At 43.2% G+C, this 8,386-nt stretch overlaps 1 long non-coding RNA gene across 1 annotated transcript; it reads left to right on the forward strand.

Moving 5' to 3' along the window:
- Nucleotides 1-245: 245 nt before the first annotated feature.
- Nucleotides 246-7,978, forward strand: LOC136146676 (uncharacterized). Its single transcript, XR_010659031.1, has 3 exons — nt 246-451; nt 3,814-3,919; nt 7,664-7,978. It is a non-coding gene; the product is annotated as an uncharacterized lncRNA (long non-coding RNA).
- The last annotated feature ends 408 nt before the right edge of the window (nt 7,979-8,386 follow it).

Below are 8,386 nucleotides of genomic sequence, written 5' to 3' on the forward strand. Positions count from 1 at the left end.
ATGAAAGTTCTGCTCAGCCTGGAGTACCACGGGATCCTGACCAGCCTGACTACAAGTCACACCCTCCAGCAGCAAATACCAGTGGAGTGCCCAGGGCTAGCGGAGTGCCCAGAGCTGGCACTGGGATCGGAATAACAGACGCCTTTACGTGGATCCACCAGCTCAGAGCTCGGGTTACGTAAAGGGGCCCTTCAGTTAAAAAGCCAGACAGAGACCGCACTGCACTCATGACCTTCTCTCTTCTCGGCCCAGCAGGGATGGAACAAGTGGAAGAGCTCAGAGGAAAGCCAACAGGGAAACGAAACCAGATTCTCTGCACGCCTGTGTCAGGGGAGCAAGTGTTGATGACCCTCTGCCGCACTGAAGCACCTCTTCTCCAGGTTAAATCCTCTCTAGGAGGCTCCACAGGAAACAGCAGCGGCGGGGTTCTGACCCCCAGGCTCTGCACCAGGTACCAGCTTTGATAGAATCTTAGTTTCTCTACATTATTTTCTAAAATTTAATTTCAAAAACTAAGTGTATATTTTCCATCATTAAATCTAGATTTCTTGTATGCTCATCAATAATTTAAAATTAGCTACATTATCTCTAGTTTCTGTGTCCCACTATTATTTAATTGAAATCTATATCCCACCTATTTCCAAAATAGTTGGAATTAACTTTTAAATGAAGCCTTAGTTTAAAAAAAAAGGGGGGGGGGGTCTTCCGTGGTAGTTCAGCTGGTAAAGAATCAGCTTGCAATGTGGGAGACCCTGGATTGATTTCTGGGTTGGGAAGATCCCCTGGAGAAGGGAAAAGCTACCCATTCCAGTATTATGCCCTGGAGAATTCTGTGGACTGAATAGTCCATGGGATCACAAAGAGTCAGACATGACTGAGCAACTTGCACTTCGTTTCGTTCAGTTGCTCAGTCATGTCCAGCTGTCTGCATCCCCGTGGACTGCTGCACACCAGGGTTCCCTGTCCATCACCAAATCCCGGAGCTTGTTCAAACTCATGTCCTTCGAGTCGGTGATGCCATCCAACCATCTCATTCTCTGTCGTCCCCTCACTTTACTTAAAATAGAACAATCAGGGGACTGCAACTAATCTGGTAATCCCTCTTGGGGAGGTGGGGCAGGGTTCAATTAATTATCAGTCAATTAAGAAATAGAAAAGCTCCCAGCTGGTTAAGACAAACAGGGCAACTCAAGGGATTACAGGATTACACATGTATTAGGGTAAAAATAAAAATAATAAATAAAACAAGATTATGACTGTGGATCATCCAGCTGTCTGAACAGTTTAAGCAGATGTGGTCCTGTCCCTGAAAGTCTTATAAAGTGTGACTGTGTGCGACTTTATCTATGACTCCTGAGCCAATGATCAAAAAGAAGATAAATGAGCACAAATAATCATGTTTTCAATGCTTAAAAATCATTAAACACTCCTACAGTTTATTCTCCCAACAATCAGTAGGTTAACAGTTTGAGAGGAGCCAGGTGCTGTTCAGTCGCTCAACTCTTTGTGACAGTGAAGCCGGTACTCACCCCTATTTTTGAATGTATCCTTGTTTGATAATACACCCACCCAGAGGTTCAGCCTTTATTCATGCAATTCATGCCTATGTTTATTTTCTCTTTAGTACCCAGAGCCCATTCTTAAACCCAGGGCTCTGAAAGGAGTCTGTATACCAGCCTAAGTACAAAACTCATCATGGGAAGTCCATGCTGTGTTTTTGTTTAGAGGTGATTTGCTGAAACACTAAATAGACTGCAAAGAAAAAGAAAGCTGAATATTGGTTGGGTCAAGAATACTTTACTCACAGGAAGGAAAAACATTCTGGGAGAATCCAAGTCAGAGAAAACATCCAACTGGCAATGTGGGAATCGTTGCAGTAATCTGATTTTGTTCCGTGTTCACACTTGTGATTCCTATTACCATGCTTCACGACTCTTTTAGCTCTTAAATTTTCCTACAATATTCCATTGCTGTTATTTAGTTGCTAAGTCATGTCCTACTCTTTTGTGACTCCATGGACTGTAGCCCTCTAGAGTCCTCCGCCCATGGGACTTTCCAGGCAGGAATAATGCAGTGGGTTGCCATTTCCTCCTCCAGGGGATCTTCCTGACCCAGGGTTCAAACCCATGTCTCCTGCATTGGCAGGCAGATTTTTTGCCCTGAGCCACCAGGGAAGCCTGTAACATACCATTAAAAGAGGGTAAAAAAGGCTGTTGGATATTCTTCTATGCCATTAACATGGGCTTAGCAAAAGGGACTTGTAACTTAGATTTGTAAAATTCTTTCCTGAACAGACATTACATTCATGTTTGCAAATTTGAAAAGACTAAATATAAGTATGTATTTTTGTCCTGCAAACGTATCACTGTGACTGGATGTGTATGTGTGTGTGTGTGTGTGTGTGTGTGTATGTTCAGTCACTCGGTCATGTCCAGCTCTTTTTGACCCCATAGACTGCAGCCTGTCAAACTCTTCTATCCATAGACTTTTCCAGGCAAGAATCATAGAGTGGGTTGCCATCTCATTCTCCAGGGGATCTTCCCAACCCAGAGATTGAACCTGTGTCTCTTGAGTCTCCTGCATTGCCAGAAGGATTCTTTACCACTGAACTGCCTGGGAGCCCATCACTGTGACTGGATACCTAACTGCAAACTATATGTCTTAAGAGAAAACTTACAGTGTGTGCTCTCATTAGAACGCAAGTAAAGTGTGCATAAATTTGAATCAACATTGAGCAAATTTCAAGCATGATATTTATTCTTTATATTTTAGTCCAGGTATTTTACCAGTAATTAAAATCTTTAAAATTTTCTAAGTACTTTTTAAGAGAAGCCCTCCACTTGTTGATTTCCTTTAATATTCATTTGAAGGACTGAAGCTGCAATACTTTGGCCACCCCATGTGAAGAGTTGACTCATTGAAAAAGACCCTGATGCTGGGAAAGACTGAAGGCAGGAGGAGAAGGGGACGACAGAGGATGAGATGGTTGGGTGGCATCACTGACTCAGTGGACATGAGCTTGAGCAAGCTCTGGGAGATGGTAAAGGGCAAGGAAGGCTGGTGTGCTATAGTCCATGGGGTTGCAAAGAGTTGGACATGACTTAGCAACTGAACAAAAACTCCACTTGTTTGCACTTGGGAAAAATATGTTTATAAGTAAAGAGCAGCTCTACCGCAGTAGGGAAGACAGATGTGTGTCTGTGTGTGTGTGTGTGTGTGTGTGTGTGTGTTAGTTATTAGATCTCTAATGCAATAATGAGTGTCTAGGTTTAAGATTTTTTTTTTTATTCTCTGGCTTGCTGAGCTGGAAAAAGTCTTCAGCAGTTCCCAGTAGCAATGTAAATGCGGCCTGTCTAGATAGAGTTGGCACTTAACCACATCAGGCCATTTGGACTTTATTAATCTAGGGCAACTGGCCCCAGGAACCCAGCCACCCTCCCACACCACTGCTCCAGGGGCCACCTGGTGCTGAAGTGGGAGCTGAGAAAGTTGCATCTCAGGTGCTCATGGGAGAGAAAGCAGACCCTGTCCACAAGGTCAGTTGAGTCTCCTTTTGAAATATCATGTATAACTCTGACAATATTTAACTCGTTTTATTTTAAAATGTGTTTGCATATTTAGCATTCTAATTTTTTTTAGAAAAAGCCCAGTGTTTAGGATGCTTTTATAATAATGAACTACAAAATAAGCCTGGATGCTAGTCATTCATCACACTGGATTACTAAAACAATAAAAAAGATCATTTCAGAAATTCTTTTACTTAACCTTCTAATACCAAAAATATTGTTTGATAACAGTGCCTTTCTATTTTAGGAAAGTAATCAGGGTTGATGTAGCCTTACAGCCAGCCCATGGAGAATGGTTGGCACAGGTATATGGAGGAGATTCCCAAGTGAGAAGATGAACAACAGTTTTCCAGGTAAGGGAAGTGGAGGGTGGTTGGATGGATGTGTGTGTGTATGTGTTGTAAAAAGTAAACGGAGGCACATTAAAAAAATTTAAGTGATTTTTTTGAGCAGACAGGGGTTCTAATCAGACAGTGCCAAACCCAAAGTGGATGGGAGTTTTTACCAACAGGGGTGATGAGGTTCCACCAAGCTAGGGTGGAGTTTTCACAGAGGACACAGAAGCGAAGCAAAGCAATCATTTGACTGGCTAGAGCTTCAAGGGTTATCTTATTTGAGAAAGCTTGATTGGCTGTGAGTGACTGGTAGTTCATGGAGTTATGAAATGCCAGGCTGGATGAAGCACAAGCTGGAATCAAGATTGCTGGGAGAAACATCAATAACCTCAGATATGCAGATGACACCACCCTTATGGCAGAAAATGAAGAGGAACTAAAGAGCCTCTTGGTAAAAGTGAAAGAGGAGAGTGAAAAAGTTGGCTTAAATTCAACATTCAGAAAACTAAGACTATGGCATCTGGTCCCATCACTTCATGGCAAATAGAAGGGGAAACAGTGGAGAAACAGTGACGGACTTTGTTTTCCTGGGCTCCAAAATCACTGCAGATGGTGACTGCAGCCATGAAATTAAAAGACGTTTGCTCCTTGGAAGAAAAGCTATGACCAACCTAGATAGCATATTAAAAAGCAGAGACATTACTTTGCCAACAAAGGTCTGTCTAGTCAAAGCTATGGTTTTTCCAGTAGTTATGTATGGACGAGAGAGTTGGACTATAAAGAAAGTTGAGCACCAAAGAATTGATGCTTTCGAACTGTAGTATTGGAGAAGACTCTTGAGAGTCCCTTGAACTGCAAAGAGATTCAACCTGTCAATCCTAAAAGAAATCAGTCCTGAATATTCATTGGAAGGGCTGATGCTGAAGCTGAAGTTCCACTACTTTGGCCACCTGATGCAAAGAACTGAGTCATTGGAAAAGACCTTGATGCTGGGTAAGATTGAAGGCAGGAGGAGAAGGGGACAACAGAGGATGAGATGGTTGAACGGCATCACCGACGTGATGGACATGAGTTTGAGCAAGTTTTGGGAGTCAGTGATGGACAGGGAAGTCTGGCATGCTGCAGTTCATGGGGTCACAAAGAGTCAGACATGACTGAGTGACTGAACTGAACTGATTGGTAGTTCTTAAGTGTCACTTCCTCAGTTTCCAAGGCATCGACTCTAGCTTAGGTTTTGGTTTGCTTAGGTAGGGAATGCAGGCATTAGAGCCACCTCTCTCCAATGGCCTCCCTTTAAAAAAATAGTGCAGAGAGGAAGGGTGCCATTCAGGCAGGAAGAAGCAAGTGAATAGGTTTAGAGTGAGGTTGGGGGGTGGCGACCTCCAGGCTTCCTACAGCTCACTTTACCTAGAGCCTAAATCAGGGCATGCGAAGGCATCAAGAGGCTGAGGAGGGTTGTTCCAAGAGACCTGGTATTTCACAGGAGAAGGTAGTTTTCTTGCATAGGTAATGGGGCAGGACGCTGCCAGATTTCTGTCCCAGGTAGAACACTGAGGGGATGGATCTGAGCTGGCAGCAAGGCAGGGGAGCAATCCTGAAGACTTGACTAAGACAAGAGAGAGGGACAAAGAAGGACAAGGAGGCGTGAGAAGGGACCACGATAAAGGTAGAGAAACGATGGTTATTGGGATAGGGACAACTGATAGCACAGGAGTGGAGGATGTGTCCACGCTCCGGCTCATTCACGTTACAGATGGTCCTGGGGGCTGCAGTCCAGGGGGTCACAAAGAGGTTGGACACAGCTGAGGGACTGAGCACGCAAGCATGCAGGCATGGAAGGGCAGGAAGGCTTGGCGGGCATGTTTTTGAGTCCAGTGTGGGACCTGCCACCTGTGACTGGGATACTATTTAAAAAGAAAGTGCCTAACTTAGGTGTGAAGATCTGTGTCTATCACACACTGCAACACTCAACCATCTTGCTTGAACAGTTCACTTGAATTCTTTCTGAAACCTTCCACCGAAGAGTAAAACGCACTGAATTTGTAATAAGGAACTCCGTCCACGAGGATCATACTATTTGGAATCAGATTTACAGAAGTATATCATTTTTGTCAAAAATGCTAGCAGTAACAAAATCCTACAAGGCTATTCCCAGCTGGTGTCTTCATCTTCCTTCCCTTAATCTGGGTATTGCTGCTTGGTCATTAGAGTGACCACTCATGCAGGTGACCACTTCACTCCGTCCTACCTCTGCTTCCTGGCCATTGAGTTCTCAGCCCTGGTCAAGCTACAGAAAAGATGAGGTTTTAAATGGACGTAAACCCTGAGCATCTTCCTTGCCTGGAATTGTTTTGCCTCTGGTGTGTGACTGGGAGCTATAGCACCAGATTCTGCTTTCTCTAGAGAAAAACTAACCTCAATGGTACTTTCTCTGCACATTTTTATTTTCCTGGACATGTTTATTTTATGGTTATTTTTCAGTTTCTCAGCTCATATACGCAATGAGCTTTTGCTCTCTGGGGTGAATAGAACTAGTTCATATTGTAGGAAAATCTTGCCATTTTAGGACCTGAAAACATCCTGAGTTAAAAAAAAAATCAACGTAATGTCAATAGCAGACATTTATACACGTATAACCTTTTCAAGACCTGGGTAGAATTTCTATCAAATCAAGTTCTGATTAAAGACTATAGTAGTATTATTTGCCGATTGCACTTTTTTTTTCAGAATAAAATCACTTCATATCTTCATTCTTTCATCAATTCATTCATTCACCAAGTAAATATTTATTAAGCATTTACTATGTGTTTTGCAAATTTAAGGTAATAGAGATATAACAGTGAACAAAAGAAACAAAATCTCCTTCCCTTAATTAATTGACCTTCTAGTGAGGGTATTTTCCCCCTGGTGGCTCAGATGGTAAAGAATCTTCCTGCAAGGCCGGAGACCTGGGTTCGATCCCTGGGTCAGGAAGATCCCTGGAGAAGGGAATGGCAATCCACTCCAGTATTCTTGCCTGAAAAATTCCATGCACAGAGGAGCCTGGTGGGCTACAGTCCATGGGGTCAGACAGTTGAACACGATTGAGCGGCTAACACACACTAGAGAGGAAGAATGGCCATATTAAGATGAAAAAAAGATTTGGTGTCTACTCACTGCCGTGACACACACTGAAACCTCCTCACACCTGCCTCCACCTAAGGAAACGGTGTTGCTGTTGCTCAGTCACCCAGCCGTGTCTGACTCTTTGCAACCCCATGGACTGCAGCACGCCAGGCCTCCCTGTCCTTCACCACCTCCCGGAGTTTGCCCAAGTTCATGTTCATTGCATCGGTGATGCCGTCCAGCCATCTCATCCTCTGACTCCCTCTTCTCCTTCTGCCCTCAATCTTCCCCAGCATCAGGGACTTTACCAATGATGCCGCATCCAATGATGCTGACGCAGCTATGAGCCATCCCATGCAGGGTCATCCAAGATGGACAGGTCATAGCAGAGAGTTCTGACAAAACGTGATTGACTGGAAGAGGGAATGGCAAACCATCCCAGTATACTTGCCGTGAGAACCTCATGAACTATATAAAAGGAAACAGTACTTGTTATCAAATGCATATGTACAAAGCAACAATCTTTCTTTGTGTACCATTCCCATCCGCTCCCATCTAAAAAAGTTGATTAAAATTCATCCCTTCACTCGGCCCAGGGTAGTATAAACATGTTAGGAAAATGCTTAGAGTAACTGACTCATTCTTATCATGTTACAGGTAAACTGAAGCTCAGAGATATTTATAACATCTTCAAAGATCTCCATACAGTTGGTGTCAGGAAGAAGTAAAAATCCAGCACTTTAACTCGTTACAAGGATATTAACAACCATTACAGCTATGTGAATACAAGCAGTGAGTTTATTTTCAAATTCAAACATAAAACCACGAATCAAACATGGTAGAGTGGCTTAACATCTTGAATTAAGTTATCTGAATTGAGTGAATTCAGAATTGGGCAAAAATAGCCATCAACTATGTCACAGCATTGTTCTTCCTAGAGACCACTTCTTGTTGCTCAAAGTACATTATTTAACAGTGTTAGAGTGTAATTGAATTATTCTCTCATTGACTCTTTCAAGGGACACCTAAAAGGATATAAAAGTAAAAGTCAAGGTATCTGAATCATTCAAGCTTGGTACATAAAGCCCCTCTCCTGATACCTCCCTAGGCAACACATCCGGAGAACACAGCTCGCTCTATGAGTCATGACTTTTTAGATCTCATTCTCGGGGCAGGAGCCGAGAAATCGATTCCTCTCACAAGGTTGCAGACGCGCTGGTCCGGGCGCTGATTAGTCATTAACTGGTTCTCACTCCCAGCTTCTCACAGGAGGAATTCCAGTGTCTCAGGGGATCTTGAAACAAGTCCTAGGAACAAACTTTGAAATGGCAGTGGGACTTTGTGAAAGGTCTGACTCAAAATAATCTCACATATCCAGGA

The sequence above is a fragment of the Muntiacus reevesi genome, chromosome 14, assembly GCF_963930625.1.
Source record: "Muntiacus reevesi chromosome 14, mMunRee1.1, whole genome shotgun sequence".
NCBI classification, from domain to species: domain Eukaryota; kingdom Metazoa; phylum Chordata; class Mammalia; order Artiodactyla; family Cervidae; genus Muntiacus; species Muntiacus reevesi.